We start from the raw sequence: 16351 nt of genomic DNA on the forward strand, positions 1-16351 counted from the left end.
GGAACCCTTCTCAACTGGTGGTGGGAGTGTAGATTGGTGAAACCACTGTGGAAATCAGTATGGAGATTCCTCACAAAAGTAGGATTAGAAGTCCCACTTAACTCAGCTATTCCCCTTCTGGTATTTTCCCAGAAGAATTAAAAACATCACACCAAGCAATATATGTGCACCCATGTTTATAGCAGCACAATTCATCATAGCTAAATCTTGGAAACAACCCAAATGCCCATCAACTGAGGAATGGATAAAAAAGATGTGGTATTTTTATACAATGGAGTATTACTCAGCTGTAAAAAGATAAACTCAAGGCTTTTGTAGGTAAATGAATGCAACTAGAGACCATACTCATAAGTGAAATAAATCAGACTCACATGTGTAAACATCATATTGTCTCCCTAGTGTAAGAACTGAAAGAGTAAATAAAACCCAAAATGTACAGTAGATATTATGAAAGGGAAAGAAATTGCTCAAAGGAAGGAACAAGTGGGATGAGGGAAAGGAGAAAAAGAAAAAAAGGAAGGGAAAATATATATATGTGGATAGCTAGGATAACTACTGCTAATGTCTAATGGCTTATTGAAAGGAACAGTAAATGCTTAATTTTTATTTATTTATTTATTTTTACCAATTTTGCCTACTTATATTTGGTAATCTGGACAAGTAATCTGAAGACAACAATATGCAATATAACAACCATTGGTGAGTTCCTGTCATCTTGTCTAGTGAAACTCTGTATCATTTCTAATGTCTCTTTTGTTTTTATTTTTTATTCTCTTCAGTGGTGTGATCAGTCTTGCATTCTTACATCTGGTGATCTGAGCGACTTCGCTGAAGACAACAATATATAATATAACAACCACTATTAAATCACCTCATTTTGTTCTGGAAAAAAAATATCTGAATAGCATTTATATTCTATTAGGTAGTACAAATAATCTATAATAAAGTATATGAGATCATGTGCGTAGGTTATACGCAAATGCTATGGCATTTTTATAAGGGACTTGAGCAACCGAAGATTTGGATCTCCCTAAGGCATCCTGGAACCAATCTGCCACGGATACAGAGGGATGACCCCGTGTAAGGAAAAGTTAGGAGCTCCTGAGAGCTAAGGGGAGAAGCACAGCCGAGGGAGTAGGAGCACCAGAGGAAGAGGGCTGCAATTTCTAATAAGCCGGGGAAGAAAAGCTGAACTGAGAGGTAAGAAGCAGAATCCTGCAGATGAGGGAAAGGATCACAACCGTGTCTAGGGAAAAAGCTCTTCGGGCCAAAGGAAAATCCCTTACAAAGATTCATGTGAGAGCACATCGGATGTAACCAAGGCTCATCGAGGACAGCAGTGTATCCAGAGAGACTTGGGTGGAGTGGGTTGAGACCAGGTAGGAGGCGGTTCTGGGAGGTGCAGCTCTGATGAAGCCTCATAATCCAATGGAAGGATCCAGCCCGTCTCTGAGCTGGCTAAGAAGCCCTTGGGGGGTTGGAGCACAGGACTCTGGCCTGACTTACAGTTTAATAGGGCACTGCTGGCTGCTGGGTGGAGAACAGGCTGAGGGGAGTGGGGCAGGAGCAGGGACACTCAAGATGAAGCTATGAAGTAAAGCAGGTGGTTCCACCCCAGTGGCTGCAGTGGAGGTGGATGCAAGGGCCAGAGTCCAAGCAGGCTGTGCGGTGAAGACGGAGCCCAAAGCTGCTACTGCATTTACAGCATTATGGGAGGAGATGGTGTGGAAGGGTATTAGGAGTTACTCTTTGAATGCTGTGTTGGTTTTCTAGTGCTGCTTCAACAGCACAGCCCACGCTGATGGTTTAAAATAACAAATCCATTCTCTCAGGACTGTATGAAGCGGAAGTCTGAAATCAAGGGGTCAGCATGATCAGGCTCCCTTGGAGACCCTAAGCCCTTCCTTGCCTCTTCTGAGCTTCTGGCGTTGGTCCACAAACCTTGGCGTCCCTTGGCCTGCAGCTGTATGGCCGCATCTCTGCCTCTGTCCTTGCATGGCATTCTTCCCGCTTGTCCCATCTCTTCTTACAAAGACACCAGTTGAACTGCATTAGGATCCACCCTCAGGACTTCATCTAAACTTCCATCTACAAGGAGTCTATTTTCCAACAAGGTCACACTTACCAGCTTGGTGGAGGGTAGAACTTAACTTTTTGGTGGACACAATTCAAACTTTAACAGACCTAAGTACTGTATTGAAGTTTGCAATTCTTTAAACATCCATGTTGAAAAGGTGGTTGGATATAAAAGTCTGAGTTCAGGTGAAAGATCCAAGTTAAAAATGTTTAGGGTTCAACTGGGCATCTACCTCATTTCTGGATAAATTTAAGAAAACTACAAAGAAATCATCATTTCTTTCTTGATAAGACTGGAAAATAAAATCCCTGCTTGGGAGGGACCCTTATGAAAGGCTAATAGCACAATGAATATGAAAGCTGTCTAGGAAGCTTGAAGAACTCTGTGGATCAAAGCTCTTCATGTTGTCTGCTACTCTGAATTCATCAGCCTTGTATTTGGCACACCTATTTTTGGAATACAACATGTTTTAATATATCACTGCATTACACTTCAATTAATATTAGCTTACTTTGGGGCAGCTGATATATACAGATAATGAAAAATAAGACATTGGCAGAATTTATTTTTAAAATAATAGTAGAGTTCTATGTTGGTGGTTAACTTGAGGACTTTCAGACTCGTGGAATTTTTTTAATGCCCAAAAGGTAACTTCACCAGAAACATGAAATCATAACTCTCACCTGCAGTGGAAGTCCTGCACAATTCCTGGAGAAATTATAGGACTATTTTCAATTACTCAATATATATATTGAGAATCTAATTTAGATTAGGCATTGCACAAGACTTGGGAGCAGGATGATGAAAACAGCTTAGCAACTGTCCCTACAGGAAGAGATTTATATGTAAGCATACAGTTAACATAGGAGAAGTGAATTTCATAGGGTGCTAGCTCTAAAGGCACTGAGCAAGGCTAATTCATCTGCTCCTGATGGGGAGTATCAGAGTCCTTGGTGGATGTGACGTATGAAACCCGAAGGATGAATCAGTGTCAATCAAGAAGCAGAGAACAGCATTCTAGTAGAAGGATTCACTTGTCAAACCTCAGGAGAAAGAGCAGTGATACATTCAGGAAGCAAGGTGGCTCTCTGCAGCTGTTTTGTGGAGTGGAAGATAAGATGCAGGGATGATGCTGCAGTTGTTAGTGGGGACTTGTGATAGAGACCTTCTGTGTCCTGCCAAGGACAGCTGGGTGTGGTTCTAAGAGACTCAAGGCTCCTCCAAATCAAGTTGCCCCTCCTCATTTGCTTCTCATATTTTTTTTCACCTTTAGACCCTGTTGTTGTTACTACTCTGACTCAAGGACTCTGAGCACTGACTCCCCAGTTTTCCTGGAAGAATCTGTCCAGTTACCTTGGCTGTATTGCTTTGATCTGAGAATTCCAGTGCTTCATTCAGGAGCAGGTGGCAGTTAATCTACAGGCACTCAGAGGTAGCGGGTCCTATTTTTCTTCTTCTTTTTTTTTTTGAACCAGGAATTAAACTCAGGACCTTGCACTTGCCAGGCAGGCACTTGTGCCGCTGAGCTATATCCCCGGCGCAGGTCCTATTTTTAAGATCACTACTCTTTGTTTTTCTACCAACTGACTCTTACAATCCTCTCATCAACTTTCAAGGTGTTCTGGGGTCTGGTAGTCCAACCTGATTCTAACAACAATCTCTTTTAATTTCTGAAGTGCAGAATGTCCAGAAGTACCTCTCCCTTTAATGTTTGCTAACAGATTTGCAAAACAAGCATCTGGCCCATGATATGTTCATGTGCCCAACCTTCTGTAGTGAGAACCCCTGGATGGTTGCTGAACGAAGGGAAGGTAACTACAGGAGCTAACATGGTAGATGTGGTAGTGAAGAAGCATTTGAGGGGTACTTATCAATACCTGGCCATTTAAGCACATGTTTTCCTTCAGTCTGAATCACGAAGCTTTCTCTTCCTGTCCCTCACAGGTAAAGTGGAAGAGCTGTACACTGTCTTCCATAAAAGGTCCCACTAATCTATAAAATTCAAATCACTTCTGATATGTAAGCTATGCATCAGGTGCTTACCTTGAACATTGTTAAATGAAGAATTGACTTCAGAGAGTCAAATGGTTGTTACCAGGGGTGGAGGAGGGTAAGGAAAAGGAGAAAATTAGGAGAAGGTGGCCAACAGGTACAAGTAACATCTAGAGAGGAGGACTACGTTCTGGTGTTCCAGTGCAGAATAGCAAGGTTAGAGTGACAGATAATGCATAACGTATTTCAAAAGAACTAGAAAAGAGGATTTTAAACATGTTATCACAAAGAAATGATAAAAATCTGAGATGACAGATATTGTCTTAGTTATTTCCTCGTTGCTGAGACAAAATACTCAGCACCCAAAGTTCAAGGAGGAAAGGCTTATTGTAGCTCACAGTTTGTAGTTTCAATTCATAATCAGCTGGCTCCAAGGCAGGGCAGCATGGCACAGGGGCATCACAGAGGAGAAACAGTTCATGGTGGGCAGAAGGCATCAAAGCAGGGAAGCAGCAAAGAAGCAGCAAGCGACTAGCAGGGAGCAACAACATAAGCCCTCTTTCTGTCCCTTACATTCTGTCTAGGCTACCCTCCCTTAGGGTAGCACTCACACCAGGGTAGAGTGCCCTTAATCCTAGCATCAAACTGTGAATCAATCCCAGCATCACACCCTTAATCCCAGCATCACACACTCTAGATCCAGCCACCTCCCAAAAGCCCCACCTATGAGCACGTGAGGATTTGGGGAGGCATCAAGACACAAACCATAACAGATATGCTAATAATCTTGATTTGATCATTACATATTGTATGCATATGTTAAAGGATCACACTGTATCACATAAATGTATGCAATCATTACGTGACAATTAAAAATAAAACTTAAAAAGAATTCACTTCAAAAAGGCAACACAAATCCCCACTTGTGTATTGTGTGGACCTCAGTGAGGAAAGAAAGTATAAGGTAAATCTGGAAAGATCAACAGAGATCTCTTGATCTTTGAAATCGATACAACTCTACCATCTGAATATTAGACCCACTGATGCCAGGAAATGATTTTATGTTCCCTGTGATGAATGAATATCTGACAAGTGGCTGATCCTTCCCTTTATGACTGCAGATTGACATTAGAAGCTAACATTTATTATGTGTTAGTCACCAGCCTAAGAATTTCACAGGCATCATATTTAATCTTCACAGTGACCCAAGGCACTGTAGAATGGGATGGCCATTCTACAGACGTGGAAACTGCACTCGAAGGGTAGGGGCCTTGTTCAGGTGATACATTCACAAGCATTCACATTCAAGCCCGAGCAAGCTGGTGCAAGAGACCAGAAATTTGGCAACTGTATCAGTTGGTGCTTACAAGAGAAAGTGATTTAATGCAAGATGTACAAATATACAGTGGTACCTTGTTTCATGAACTCTAGTCTCTCCATGATTCTAGTCACAAACCAAACTGGACAAGAACCAAATCAGATTTCCCCACTGGTCAACATTGAACTAAACCACTGAATTTTATTTGGTTATCATCCAACATGGTTTGTGACCAGAACTGCAGAAAGAATCAAGTTCATGAACTGAGGTACCACTGTATACAAATTTACAAGATGGACTTATGAGAGCTGCTTGCAGAGTCAGATGTAGAAGAGTGAAAAAGGTCTGTCTGAGCACCAGAAATCTGCAGAATCCAATCAAAGGCCTGGAGCTCACTGGAGTGGCCCATGCAAGTCTGTCTCAGGAGACCAAAGGGTCTACCAGGAGCTGGAAGCCAGAAGCCAACGTTCAAGGTAAAGACTGCAGCTCCCCAGAAGAAACAGATGCCAGCCTTTCTTCATTTCCCTTTTATGCCATTTGGGCAGCAAGCCTCTCAGGTGGTGCCATCCACACCCAGAGAGGTCTTCTGTCTTCAGTAAGTCCCTTTAGCCGCACCCAGAACTCATTGATCCAAATTTCTTGGGTGTTTCTTACTCATACTGGGACAATCAGCTATCACAGGATCCATAGTGTTTTTAAATGTCTCATTCTGAACCAGAGGCAGATCCATAGCTTTTAGGCTTGATCATAGCCATAAATTTGGTCAATTAATACTGCAGCTTTTTACAGTGAAAATGAACGTTTTCAATGGACCTTCGGTTCCTCTGTCCTTGCGCTGAGCCTGATACCAGCCGTTTCATCCTCCACTAGGGTACCACAAAGGACGCCAGGGTGTGAAGTGTAACAATGAATGAAAACAAACACCCCACCAGTGTGTTCCACTCAGTCCCATCATAAAGTCTGTGCATCCCGAGCCAAACCCGCCCAACACTCGATGAGCCCTGGTGACTGTCAACGGAGAGCAATTGATCAAACTCTCTCATCAAATGGCCGCAGAGCAAGACTTCAGACCAGCGTTAGGATACTTTTTCGTGGAATCCGCTTCTTCAGCGTTTCTATTTATATCGCAAAGTCACACGTTAGAGTTCCTTGTGTGCCTCGATGCTTTTCTCTTTTTATCATTTGGGTAATTTCCATTTTTATTAAGTTCAGATTAGTCCAAGATTAGCAATACTGACACGGACGTCCGAGACTGTTCTTTTAGCTGTTCTTACATCCCACCAGGAGAGGGCGCTTAGAGTACATCGTAGAGATTTTACAGGCAGCTGCTCAAGGGTGGAAAACTTCAGAAATATTTTCCATTATAATATGACGTATTCTTGAGGCTCCTTCCCAAATTTTAAGGCCATATGTAACATGCTGTTCTAAGTATGCACTGAGGACTATGGCCCCTTTGAAGGCACCAGCCAAAGCTTAATCATTCAAAGCAATGGAGAGTCATAAATGTAATCAGAATGCCTGTTTCCACAGGGCGTGATAGGGTGGGCGAGGGTAGGAGACTAAAACCAAGGGCGTCTTTCACGTCCGGAGACACTCACTGTGCTACAACCAAGCGTCATATTTTCAACACCTCTCAATATTTTTCGCTGTTGTCCAAAACAGAATTTTGGAACATATAAACTGGGCTCCACTTACAAAACTCTTTCTTCATCCGCTGAAATTGGACACTTCTCTTCCGCTCTTCACAAGCAATCTTCGCAGCAATCGAGTTGACCATAAGAATACATATGCAACACCATCACTCATCCCGTGGTCAACTTCCTTTCCGTCTTTGCCTTCCTCATGGGAGGTCACAGCTCTTCTCCCAGCGTGGTCAGGTGGTTCCGGGACAGGAACACGGGGTTGGGAGCCGGGTGGAGCCAGTTTCCCATCTTGGCACAACACGGAGAGCCGGAGCCAGTCTCTGGATTTCTGGGTCCGCTCTCTTCTGCAGCCTGAGGATGAGCCTTGCTGCTCCCTCACTGAGCAGTAAGAGTTCATGTAGGAGCTGCCGCTACAGCTGTTTGGGGTTCGTTATTTTCACCAGACCAACCAGATTCCAACCAGTGGCTTCCCTACAAAGGTAGCTGAGCCTTTCCTCTGCCCTGGTGGTGCAGAGATTAGCCCAGATAATTCTGCCTGTTGTCACAGGTAAAAGAAATTTTACTAGCCTTCACCCTTGAAATTGTCATATTCCTCAAGTTTCCTTTGTTAAGTGAAATCCCTTTCCTTCTGTATGCCGTGCTTCTCTTCAGCAATGCCAGTACCAAAAATAATACATAGCAGAAGATGTTTTTATAACTTTAGGGCCAGCTGACTCTGTGTATATATAATATTTATCTCTTAGGAGCCACCTTTGATTCTTCAGAAATATTTTCAGAGGTACATAACATTTAAAAAAGTTCTTCTTAGGTGATTCGTATATCTCATGTTTTGCATGTTTAAATTACATGCAGAAATAAAACTATCCATAGACACAGAGCACTTCCACAACTTATTTACTATGGTCCCCTAAGAAGAGAGATGTTCACATACGACTGGGAAATAAACTGATGCTTGTGGGTCACATCATTTGTCCAAATAGATCTCAGAAGCTAGGCTTTCAGGCTGCTGGTCCAGTACTCTTTTTTCTGAGACAGGGTCTCGCTATGTAGCCCAGGCTGGCCTCGAATTTGTGGCGATCCTCCATCTCAGCTTCCCAAGTGCTAGGATTACCAGCATGTGCTGCCACACCTGGCTCAGCAGTCTTTATACAGTATGACATCATCTTAAAGCCCCATTTCCAACAATTTAAATAAGAATGCAAAAAAAAGCACAGAGCAGTGTACCACCCTTGTTCTCAGCAAGCCTGCCAGTGAATGGTGTAATATCCTTTGACCACTTTAATATAGTGAATACATTGGATTTGTAATACACCGCTCCACCCAGAGGGAACCAAAGCTTTTGGCGAATTCTCATGTCACAGAAGAAGCTCAGTCAGCCCTTGAGGAGACACTGGCAGCTAAAAAGGCCGATTCTTTCCAGCTTCAAGCTGCTAACACCTTTGAGCTGCTGCTTCACTATTGAACTGGAGTTACTCTTTGTGAAGAACTGAAGGAGAGCCATGTCTCTAATTCTGCAGTATGAATGGCGGGCGTTTGTGCATTAGTAAACTCTTTACCCTCAGCAAATCCTGAAGAATGAAGGGTGATACTGGCCTATTGCCCTGAAGTTAACGAGGGAGTGCTGACTATCCAAAGGTGTGGTACGCATTTTCACCAAATTGCCACAACAAGAGTAAGAGCTGACTGGCTGTCAGAGCCATGTGGCGGGGCTTCTCCTGTATTGTTTCATGGAATCTTTAAAACAGCCTGTCACTGTTAAGCCAGCACAGAGGGGAGTGAGGAGGCTCAGGAGGGTCTGTGGCTCTCCCCAAGGGCTTTTACCGGGAGATACCAGGAAAGTAAGGTCACTGTAGTGGGGGGGAATATATTGTAACAGGCCTTGATGATGAGAAGCTGCAGGTTTAATATTTTACTCGGTAAACGCTGGAGAAACTTTATGACACAAAGGACTGTTTTCACAGAGTTATTCTAGGAACCGGGTGACTGACGAATGCAGGAGGGATGACGGGACGGCAAGGAGCTAGTGTGTCTATCCAGAGGGCAAGAGATGGTGGTCAGGGATTGGGAGGAAGAGAAGAAGGGGGAGAGGGAGGGGGGGGAAGACAGGGAGAGGAAGGGAGGGGGAGAGAGGAAGGGATGGGTTCCTCTGATGGTGGAGGGTGGTAGTTTGGGGGTACAGCGTTCAGGACTTAGAGGCTCTGCAGCCGGGAAGGGGAGAGGCAGGGGAACGGAGGTTGGAAACAGGCACCAAAGTGCAGAGAGCACAAAGTTCTAGCATTCTACAAAAGAGAGGGGACTAAGCCGGGATAAGCCATTACATACTTCATGGATATCGTGCGGTCTCCAAACAAAGAGTAATAAGGAGGCAGAAACACGGACTCGCCAGTTTGATCAGTATATGTTGTATACGTGTGCTGAAATGTTACACTGTACCCCATAAATGTATATATATAATTGCATTTGTCAATCAACAATTTCTTAAAAATGGTGAAAGCAATGAAAATACTAACTACCCTGCTTTGGTCATTACACATTGCATCCACGGGCTGAATTATCACACTCTACCCCATACATGCACATAGTTAAATAATGCAATTTGAAAAGAGTGAGAGGTTCAAAGAATTAAGGCTTTGGATGCTGATGTGGAAAATGTAAACTGAAATGAATTGATCTAGAAGTTGCTTTTCTAAAATCAACTCGTGATGTTACACTGTATACTTTTACTAGTGAGTGTGCAGTTCTAAATGTAGAACAACAAATAGAAAGTCTTCATATCTGAAATTCCACTGCTTGTCAAATACTACCAATATTCCATGACTCTGACCACTTGGTAGTGCTCATTGGATCTCCAGTGTCCCCAAAGCCTCCAGTGTTTGGAAGGTGCTTGGATCCTGGGCCTCATAGCTGACTTGTTACATGGGGTGTTACCTGGGCCTCATAGCTTACTTGTTAATCGGGGTAGCTGTGGGTGTTACCTGGAAGGGTAACCCTCCCTCCACTCTCTCTCTCTCTTCCTGGTCTCCACTCCATGAGCAGCTCTCCTCTGCCAGGCCCCTGTGCTGTGCCCTCCTGCCTTGGAACCAGCAAACTACGGACTGAAACTTTAACCAAAATGAACCTCTCCTCCTCCTCTAAGCTGCTGGCATCAGGCATTATATCTCAGCAGCAAAAAGTTGGCTGAGACAGCTTATGTTGTCTGAGACCCGTGCAATAAGTTTAGGCCATGTGAACTCTGAGACTATGGATTTTTTGTTACTGTAGCATAACCTCACTTACCCTGAATGACAACTGGTAGTGTGAATCATGGAAGATCCAAACAGCATTTTCTAGGCTCTCATGTGTCAAGAGCTACACTTCAGTAAAGTGAAAGCATACTGAATGCTGTATAGGAGCCTTACATGTGGGAGATGGGGGAAAGGATAGTCATTCATTCATTCACTCATTCATTCAAAGAAAGTTTGCTGAGAGATGATATGGGTTATTCTGGACAATGAGGATAGGAACTTCCTGACCTCTATTCACAGAGAGCTAGAATCCTGTAAAATGAAGCAGACGTTATAAAGTGTGCTCTGATAGATCATAAACTCACCCCCATAGGTGTGCAGATTCAGGATACTGGATACTGATTGCAGCCAGGCATGACCAGAAAAACTTCCTGGGGGAGCAGATGTTCAGCTGAGTTTGAATCATAAATATAAATTAATTAGGTATTTGAAAGGATGCATAATTTTAGAAAAGGAGACTGCCAGGTGCAAAGAATGAGGCAAATATGGTGTGAGCATGTTGGGGTACTAAAAATAATTTCCTATAATTTGGGGGGCAGCAGGGGAACCAAAACTTATCCTACAAATTAGGGACCAGGAACTCTGGAGTATAGTGTTTATCTAAGGAGTTTGGTTGCAATCTTGAGGGTGAGGAAAGCCATAATTTTATTAGAGTCGAGTCCTGGCTTGATCAAACTTTTTAAGAAAGTCTTCTTAACAGGATGGGGAGTATCCTAATAGGTGATTAGGATGGAGGGAAGGAGCTAGAAGTGTGTGATCTTGCCAAAGGACAATGGAGTTCAAAGTAAGATAGTGACAAAGTCAGTGATGGAGAAATGTATAAGAAAGATTAAAACTAGATACACTTGATAGAAGTTAATAACTCTGAATCTTGCTTGGTTGCCCGATTGGATAGTGTTCCTTTTACTAAGGTAAACTGTGTGTGTGTGTGTGTGTGTGTGTGTGTGTGTGTGTGTATGTGTGTGTGTGTGTGTGTGTGTGTGTATGTGTAAGAGGTCAGAGCAGAGAAGGGAATATAATACATTTGATTCAAAATTCATTATCACAACTGATTTGAGAAATTTCTTCCAAACATAGATCCTGATTAGGAAATCCTACCAGCTAGAGAAATAGGTGGGAGATGCCAGCACCAAGTGCACAGTGGGACGTGCTACCGAGGTAGGTGCTGGAGTCTGGATTGTGAGTGTCTCTGGAAGCCCATGTGTTGAAGAAAGTCTGTTCCCCAGCCTGTGGTACCATTGGGAGGTAATGGAAACTTTAGTCACTGGGGCTCAGGGGAAGATCACTGGGGACATATCCTTGAAGAGGTCATTGGAAACCCTGGCCCTGCTCTCTGGCTTTGTTTCCTGGTTGGCATGAGGTGAGATGCTTCCCTGGTCAAGCATCCCTGCCATGAATTGCTGGCTTACCACAGGCCCAAACTCAGTAAGTCAACTGACCATGGGCTAAAGCTTTTAACATTGTGAGCCAAGATAAACCTTTCCTCTTTTTAAACTGATTACCTCAGGTATTTTGTGCAGTGATGGAAAGCTGACCACACAGTAAGTGGTTTATAAGCTGGCCAATGAAGAATCCGCAAAGAGCAAAAGAAGAGAAATACCAACACACAAATAACCAGGAGGAAAAAGTAGCCCAAGAAAGAAATCAACAAGGATCATCCTGAGATTCACAATCAATGCAGATTGATGAAAATCGGTAAAAGGAGATTCAGAGAATGCCTAGCCCATCAAACACTATGGAGCCATCCATGAGCTGATGTAGCCATTCAGTTAAAGGCTGGGACAGTGAGATGAAAACATAGCTATTGTTCCCCAAAAGGAAATCATATATTCATTTCACAAATAGTTCTGAAATATCTACTCAAGACTTCCACAGAGCAAGAAGACAAGGAGATAAACTACATATATCGTGACTTTGACAGATGAAACCGATTCAGTTTGTTCAGTGATAACCAGATAACCAGGGTCCATCTATATGTCTGTCTGTCTGTCTGTCTCTTTCTCTCTCCCTCTCCCCCCTCATCCAAGATGATATGATCTCAGTTAATTTTGGTACCAACTGGTCCATAGTTCTTTATCCACCACTGCAAAATCCAGAAATCTGACCCAGTCAGTGCTAAGGAAAGACAATTTGTTCTTTACTTCTTGATGAAACATTCATACATTTTAGTGCAGAAATATTGATAAATATACCTGATTACAGTGTGCTACATTGTACCCCTCCTTAGGTAATATAATATATGATATATGTGTTGTATCTGGTTTTTTTTTTAAATCCAAAGAAAATTTAAATTCCAAATCCATATGACTTCAAGGATTCTGGATGGGATATTCTGGACATGCATGACTGGAACACTTTTAATGCCTCAAAAAATATATTGTATATGTTTTTATTTCTGGACTAGGCACTGCTGATGGGAGCCATATATAATATTTATTTTGAGTGTGAAACTTTCTTGCAGGAACCAAGCAATTGCACCAAACAACAGTCTATTTATCCCTCGCTATGGCAACTATCACCACCGCTGCAGCACGCGGACTCCACAGTGGGATGGGGGGCCTGGAGGGTGCTCCTCAGCTTGCAGGGAGACGTCCTGTCCTGGACTTGACCTCCCCCCCGAGGATTCTCTTTGCTTCCTTTGCTCTAGGTTCAGGGTCCACTGGCTTCTTTTTCTGCCCTGCACCTGGGCCCGCTTCCGTTTTCTTTTCCATGAAATCCTGAGCCAGAAGAACCTTCCCATTCTTGTTTGGCAAGCACAGGGTCATTACCATTTCAGGCTGGAAAAAAACTTGGAGAGAACACTGAGTTCAATCCCTCCTTTTAGCAATGAGGATACTGAGGTATACAAGCAGAGGGATTTGGCCACATCAACTACGTAATTTATGACAAAGCTACAACTTCTATCCAGGCTGCGATTTTATTTTTCCCACTAAGAGATTCAACATCACATGAATGGTGCTCTATGGATATTTAGTTATTTATGAACATTTAAGTATGAACACTGTCATTTGGCTTTGTTTGTTTCATTCTTTATTTATCCCATCCAACATCTATTGTCTTCTAAGAAAAGAAAAAACCTCAAGTTTTCTATAGAGGATTAATATCTAGAAAACACAAAGATCTCAAAAAACTTCATACCAAAAAATTAAATAGCCCAATCAATAAACAGGGAAAAGAACTGAACAAACAGTTCTCAAAGAGGAAATCCAAATGGCCAATAAGTATATGAAAAATATTCAACATCTTTAGCCATTAGGGAAATGCAAATCAAAGCTACACTGAAATTTCCTCTTAGTCCAATCAGAATTGCTCTCATCAAGAGTACAAAAAGAATAAATGCTGGCAAGGAACAAAGGAACCCTTCAATGCTGCTGGGAAGAATTTGAATTAGTACAGCCACTATGGAACTCAATATGGAGGCTCCTCGGAAGACTGCAAAGAGTGCTATACCGCTCGCTGGTATATAGCTGAAGGAATTACGTCAGCGTACCATAAGGATACCCACATCCTCATGCTTACTGTGGCACAATGCACAATAGCTGGGACATGCAACCAGCCTGTGTGTCCACCACCAGATGAATGGATAAAGCAAATGGAGCACACGTACACAGCGGAGAGCTTGTCAGCCATAAGAAGGAATAAAATTCTGCCCTTTGCAGAAAAATGGAGGGATCTGAAGAGCATCAGGTTGAGCAAAATAAGCCAGACTCAGACAGACAAGTATCACACGTTCTCCTCAAAATGTGGAATCTAAAACAGGGTGACAAGAAAGTAGAAGGGAGACTATTATTAGATAAGAGGAAGGATGTAGGGGAGGAAGGGGGTGTAAGGGCGAGTAATAGAAGACATGGATATGTGGATATGATATACATGCATTGAAATCCCCCGAAGTGTGAAACTAGAGAGAGAGTAGGGGAGGAGTGATGGGGAGAGCGACTCAGGCACGTTGTGTGCATACACAAGTCTGCCGAAGTGAAACCATCAACCCGAATAGTCAACACATGCACTAATAACAACTGTGGGGGAAAAATACACAAAAAACAACAAGGAACGTCATTTCTCAGTCTCTGTCCTGCTCCTGGCCTCTGTCCTGGGCAAACCTCACCCAAACCCTTAGTTCCGTGAGCATCTACTTACTGAGGACGGGCCAATCAGAGAACAACATCCTTTAAGCACGTGCCTGACTCAGGAAAGATCTCTCGGCCCAGTCAGAAATCTGGGACATTTGGACATAATTACTGAGCAAGGAACATGTGCGCATACTTTCAACCTCTTATTGACTTCCATGGACCCCGGCAGCCCTGGGCCTAAACTTACTGAGAACCTATTGACCTTGAGATGGAAGCAAGAAAGGCATTCCTGCTTAGGGATGGAAAGACAAGAGTTCTGATGACTGTTTGAGACTCTAAATCTTAGTGTCTGTGTTCTATTAGACCTGAATTCTCTCAGACCTCTGGCTTTTTCAGTCACATAAACCAATTTCTTCTTTGCTTAAGCCCAGTCTCGATGGATTATCTATCACTTTCAATACAAAGTACCTTAGCCAATAAAGTGGGCTTCCAGCATGTATCCAAATGGTATCTTTGATTTGGTAATGATTTCTTTAAGGGTCTGAAATTTCTAGACTCCTTGAAAGACAGTAACATCCTGCATTGAGGCAAAGTGAAAAAATAAACAGAGTGCATCTCTTGAGTCTTCAGTAGCTGTGTGCACTACATAAATGAAACCGCTGGTCATGCTGCCAGTTTGATTTTTCTGCATTATGGATGTGTGAATCTATTTGGCTGACTTAAAACTTACACAAGCATTATGAATTTTTATGTTGCAAATTGAACTGCAGTGAGATTTCTCATTTATTTATATTTATGAAATCATAATTTCCTGTTCTAAAGATGAAAAAGTTAAAAGGGCTTTTTAATGTTAAATAGCTGTTTTCTTAAGCAAATAAACCCAAGAGGCTTCTTAAACTTCAAACTACTGTAAAAGAATGATATGGTAATGAGTTAACTATAAGTAAATCAGAACCAACCAGTGTTTATAAAACCTTCAAATCTGCTTGAGTTTATAAACCAAGGCATAGGGTTTGATTTGTGAAGAAAACCCAAAGGAAAATGGGTAATATTTAACATGTTTGTCTACGCTGAATGAGACTGCTTTTGTTGCATAATTACCTCATCTGCATATAGGGAGTACCTCCAAAATGGGGGTTGGCTGACATAGATGTCAGCTCATATGCCCTGCACAACTGAGGCCAAACAAAGCTTGCTAAGCAGTTTTCCATTCAGGGGAAAGGGGCAGGGGTTGCTCAGACACCTCCACAGTGACCCCTTTGTGTGTCTTGAACTTGTGGAGCTTTTTGCCAACTGGAAGCCTTTCCACAGGCCATTCCCGCTGCCTAGAAAGCTCTTTTGCTGGCTCTGCAAAATGGCCAAAGTGATATTCTCAGAGAGACTTTCCTTGCTCACCCAATCTCTTGTACACCAAACAGATGCTCCTTTTTCACTGTGTTTACCGAGCTTTTCTTTCATATAAAAGATCACATGAAGGAAGGTTAATGTGCTTATATATCCGCTATCCTAGCTACAGTAGGAGCAGAGGGTTGTATGTTATTGGTTTACCTTGCATTAATTGTGTTAAGAAAAGCAGCATGTGGGTGAGGAGCTAGAAGCTTCACTAAGATCAGAAACAAGGCAAGAATATCACTTCTCACCATCCCTTTCCTGATCATTCTACAAGTCTTAGGTAATGAAATAAAACAAGATAGGAAGTAAAAGCAATGCACTCATGCCTTTGTTAACAGATGTCACTATGTAGAAAATCAAAAAGAATCAATGTAAACATTTTTAGAATTAATAGGTGCTTATACCAGTGTTGAAGATGCAAGAATTAATATACAAAAGTCATGTGCTCATCCACATACCAACAATGAAAATTGATTTGGAAATAAAAAACATAATACTGTTTGAGCTAGTGCCCCAACATGATAACCATAACAATATATGTGTACATTTCAATATGAAGAAAGTTGTTAAGCTCA

The sequence above is a fragment of the Chinchilla lanigera genome, unplaced genomic scaffold (assembly GCF_000276665.1).
Source record: "Chinchilla lanigera isolate Chin_1 unplaced genomic scaffold, ChiLan1.0 scaffold00016, whole genome shotgun sequence".
NCBI lineage: Eukaryota > Metazoa > Chordata > Mammalia > Rodentia > Chinchillidae > Chinchilla > Chinchilla lanigera.